The following is a 5,857-nucleotide window of genomic DNA, read 5'->3' on the forward strand; positions in this document are numbered from 1 at the left end:
AAATCGACCTTCATAGACAGCGCATGAAGCTGCGCTACAATAGCTGTAGCTGCATCAACTTCCATAATACCTGCTACCTTCCCAGGAATCATCCTTTGAGTTGGGTTTTGATACTCATTTGTAGCCATAGTTTCAATGAGATTATAGGCCTCAGTATAACTTTTGGCCCACAAGGCGCCTCTAGAAGCTGCATCGAGCATGGGTCGAGATTGGGCCCCCAAACCATTATAGAAACCAGTGATCACCATCCAGTCAGGCATACCATGATGTGGACACTTTCTCAATATCTCCTTGTAGGGCTCCCAAGCTTCGCACATAGATTTCCCTTGTTGCTGCGCAAATTGAGTAAGAGCACTCTTCATAACTGCAGTCTTGGCCATTGGATAGAACTTCACCAGAAACTTTTGCGCAAGATCTTCCCAAGTAGTGATGGACCCAGCTGGTAAAGAATGTAACCAGTCCTTAGCATTATCCCTCAGAGAGAATGGGAAAAGCCTCAGCTTGATAGCCTCATCAGTAACATCATTATATTTGAAAGTACTACAGGTCTCGACAAAATTCCTGATATACATGTTGGGATCTTCAGTCGCAGCACCTCCGAAAGAAACAGAATTCTGCACCATCAGAATAGTGCCCGGCTTGATTTCAAAAGTATTGGCCTGAATAGCCGGATGAATGATGCTTGACTGAATGTCATCAATTTTAGGCCGAGAAAAGTCCATAAGAGCTGGATCAGCTTGAATTACACGATCACCCATTATTTCAAGTTCTTTCTTTTCACTCTCTTTATCCGAATCTTCAAAAACTATCTTCTTCGGAAAGTCAAGAGTTGTATCTGTCTCTTCAGCTTTATCCAGATTTCTCTTGCGGGTGCGAGAACGTGTTTGCATAAACGCTCGCTAGAGTACCTGAAACACAACCGGAAGCAGTAAGTAACAAGTCTTAATCAATGAATCCTAATGACCACTGATGGCAAGTACATAAACTAAACAAATTAACACCGAGTTCCCCGGCAGCAGCGCCAAAAACTTGTTAGGCACAAAGCGTACGCTAAATAATTCATGTAAGTATATGCGTTCGCAAGTAATATAGAAAGATTTCTAATTCGTTCTCACAGAGACTCTGATTAATTATATTTAATTAATACTTACTCACCAATGTATGATTATTCTTCAATATCAAGATAATAAAAAATTAAGGTTGATTAACTAATAATAATTACGAGAATTAAACACTTGAATTAACAATATTAAACACACATGAGATCATAACTTCATTACTACTTCATTCAATAGTCATTGTTATTACCCTTAGCTTGTAATGGTGATGATATTAATCGAACAACACGAAACTGATAGACGCCAACTTTCATTGTACGAATACCATTCTACCAAGCATCCACAATTAAGATAGAAGTTGAATAGGCATCAATTATGTTGAGACCCTATATGTCTACAGAATTTGACAACATAATGATTTAAGCGCAAGTTATTCATTATGATTATACAGGGTAAGTAAAACGGTTAGAGTTACCCAATAATCACGCATACAATACATGAACCTATGCTAGCATGGCAAGTTCTAAATCTCATTCACTGTCGCTTCACAAGAGATTAACATGCTATCTTATATGTCCGTGACACACATAAGATGAATAAACACAACCTATGCTAGATATCATACAATCACCACATACCAAGGTATTGAACAATTAACTAAAGAAATCCATAGTAAATCCGCTATGATCCCATGATCACGATTAGCCCATAATAGAACTCATCGTCACCATGGATTTATATGAAAGCATGATAATAACACAACGATATAAACTAATAAAAATACTTAATAAATAATGAAGTACGTCACAAGAGTATTAAGGTTCAAAGCATAAAGAAAACTAGCATTCACTGTTACAACGAATTAAAAGAATCACAAGATAAACGTGTGCTTCCTCTTCTTCATTATTGCGTGCTAAAACGGTCTTCTCGGTCTTCTTGCCTTCGCTCTTGATTATCTTCTATATAGAAACCGTCTTCCCAAAAGGTTTATATAATAACATTAAAGAACCAGCGCTAACAGAAGTCTAATCGTAATAGAATTATAAAATCTGGATTCTGAAAATACACACCCAGACGGCCACCTCCTTCTTCCAGGCGGGCGCCTGCTACCAGGAGGTCGCCTGCTCCCATCAGGCAGGCGCCTGCATCACTTCTGGAAAATTCCTATTTTTGCTTCTATTTTTGCCGAATTCTTCGCACCTCAACCCAGGACTGATTCCAAGCACTTCCTTAAGCTTATTTTGATGAAATCCACCTATCTAAGCAAGTTATACCCTAAAATGCAAAAACACTAGAAAACGCGTCAAAAACACAAAATACTCGAGTTCAAGACACCAATTCAAGCCGTTATGAGACGCTCTAAGTGGTATAAGATGCCACTTATCAATGACAAGCACTTGTACTTATTGGAATAATGAGAGTAAAGTGAGTCGCGTAAATGAATAGTAAGTATCGTGTATGTACAAGTAATGATAAATGTGAACAGAATCTAACGGAACGATAATTGTTCATGATTATAGATTTCCGGACGGACCTTAGAGCACCCTCCACCTTAAAGAACCCATGCAAGTTTACGAACTTGACTCCATATACTGTTGTGTTGTGAAAATTGTTTTACTCTCTTTCGTACAAATGCCATGTTTGCCATGATAGTAAAATTACGAGTTTTGCGCATCAATAATGATTGAATTTATGATAAATATATATCGTACAATATTTTAACGCTACAATAAAGGGTGATGCATAAATTATAAGACTGAGAGTCGGTCAGAGTTTACAAAGTAAAAACCAGGGAACCATCCCGGCGATGTTTTGGACGATCAAAAGTCTGTATCTATTTTATACCAAGGGACTCGATGTCCTCTTACGATTTATTAATTACCTCGAATTTAATTAAAAATGATTTTCAAATATCGTATTCCCTCAACTTATTTAATTACTCGAATAATGAATATTATTTCGAATATTCATTTAAATAGGAGAGGCATTTTCCAATGAGTATTTTAATTACTTAAAAATTTAATTATTTCATATTTTATAAGTCAGTTAAATTCTTAAAATATAAATTAGTTGAGCAATATTATTTTAAATATTCTTTTAAAATAAAATTATTTGAGATTTAATTATTTAATTATTATTATTTAATTATTAAATATTTATTAAATGATTTAATATCACTTAAAAATCATAAAACCCATTTTAAAAATATTTTCTGAGTTTCAGAAAATAATACTAATACTTTCTGATCATCGAAAAATATCATCTCAATGTATTTTAAATATTTTGACTATAGTGTCAAAAGAAACTCCCCCTTATTTATTTATCAGTTGACAACGATCAACTTACATTATCCTAGTACTTCCTCCGAAAATGCTCAGAAGTACATATATATATAAGATGAATTGTGCCTATCAATAAGCAAAACGCTTGGGGAACTTCGATATAGTTCGATATTCCTAGTATATGATAGGATTCTTAAAAGGACAAGAGAGGCGTAGATATCTAGTACTTTGTGTATTGGGGAGACTACTAGTACCGTAGGAGATAGTACCATGTGTACTTAAGGACCTACGAATTGTGTGTATACCCAGAATGGGACACATAGCCCGTATGCGGTCAGGGTGATATCCAAGAGTAAGGAAGTCATCCTTCTACATGTAGAAAATTATATTTTTTTGTTGTACGACTGATCATCGTATACTTGGGCTCCGGAGACTGTCCCATTCTTCCAATTGGAATTGTGATGCAATATCGTAACCTAAGCCTATGTGATGGGTTTACCATTAAGGTATTTGCAGGAATAATAAGTCAATAAAAGAATTATTTTGACAAAAGGTGTGTATCACAGAGAAAAACTATTTTAAACAAACATATATATCATAAACAGAATCAGATATGAATTTCTTATAAAATCTTTTCATACTATACATTATTATGCTGGGCATTATAGCTCACACTTATTTTCTTAAAATAACCCAACACAACAGTAAATCAAGATGCCTATCATGAAACTCACGTCTAGGAAACGGGTAGGAAATGGCCAGCTATTCTGTAGGATGTTCGGTGCAGTACCCCAGGTAGACCGTATAAGCTAGATTAGTTTTCAGGTGTTTTAAGTCCGGCTTATTTATAGTGTCACCTATGTAAGGTAATAATGAAGAAACATATATTTGGCCCCCGGTCTAACCTTAACTAAAGGTTACACCCGTGGTAAGACTTAATCACTTTTGGTCTGTAATAATTATTACTTTGTGGATTTGATAAACTCTAGTAATGAATTGTTCATTTCTAAGACAATAACATGTAAGTGTGTCTGTGTGTTGATAAGTGTGGGGTCATAAAGGTGTGTATATATATATTATTGTACGAGATAAGTGTTAAACAGGATTCAAGGTGACGTGGCCTCCTAGATCCCCGACCCCGTATTTTGGGGCACCATAATATTTCATCATATCTAAGGTCAGCTTTGGCTTTTCTCCCAAAATAATATTATTTAGGTAGACAACATTTGTCAATTATATCAACTATTTAACTCTTAGATAGTTTAGTAAAACAATATTTATTCGTATTTATCCAATAAATCTCACAAACTCTATCCCTCTAAGTTCATAATCTTATTGTGGTAACTTAGTTAAGTTAAAACCCAAAGGTCTAAAAAGTATCATATACTTCAACACGTCATTCTACTATAGATGGAAGTACTTCGCTCTGGCGAACCCACTCCTTATCAATCTAGGGGTTAACACGTTGGACATATTGGAAGGTATCTAAACAACTTAATATAAACATTATGGTTTTGTTAGTATTAAAATGATAATGATCCCATCATAAAGAGATTCCCAATTTTTCCTTGAATAAAATACTTCAAATCAACATTCGTCAATGGTTTGATTTCCAGGTAGTGAGGGAGTCACACCGGTCTCGCTTAAAACCCACAACCTTACAAGTTCAATGAACCTGTTTTTGACAAAATCACCCCATGTCAGAAATAAAGAAGATTCATATTTTATTTTGTTTTTCATAAACACGACAATCTCATAATCATTTGTAAATTTTAAAATCTTGAGTCGTTCCGGATTTTATTTTATTTAAGCAGGCATGGCATGGGTGACGTATCCAATACATACATTCATGCATGATTAATCTGATTAAAGCATGCATCATTAACTATCCTACACATACATTCATACATCAATATCTAAAGTGCGATATGTAAATATGCTTGGTTATGGCCTTTATCATGTGTGATCCTTTTCAAGCTAATGAAAGGATCAAGGTCAATCTATGGTGAATAATATAAATACAATTACAAGTCTTCATTCTTTTTTTTCATAGTTACTCCTTCTCTTTTGGACCACCTTCTTCCTTACAAGTCTCCATTAATAATTACATAGAATAATAAAAAAAATATTCTAATACAATTACAAAAATAACTCGAGTTACATTCGAGATAAATGAATTACAAAGAATAAGCAACATGCAAGTCGTATTTAGAAACCAAAACCATAAATAAAAAAAATCATTAACTAAAGGGTCTTAAGGCCATAACCATACACCATGCTATCACATGACACATAACAAAATAATTATAATCGTAACATGGTATCACATATCATAGTTCAGATTATTTAATCAAACACAGCATATTTACCAAAATTCAAAAAATTAAAATCAGCTTTCTAAAAATTAAATATCGCTGTATCGAGGCCCGTAACGATATCCAATGGCTTACAGACAACCTGACTTTGTCAGTCTTGCTCAGTGATCCGATTGCAGTCGGGAAACATATATCTTTTGCA

This window comes from Apium graveolens, chromosome 11, assembly GCF_009905375.1.
Source record: "Apium graveolens cultivar Ventura chromosome 11, ASM990537v1, whole genome shotgun sequence".
NCBI lineage: Eukaryota > Viridiplantae > Streptophyta > Magnoliopsida > Apiales > Apiaceae > Apium > Apium graveolens.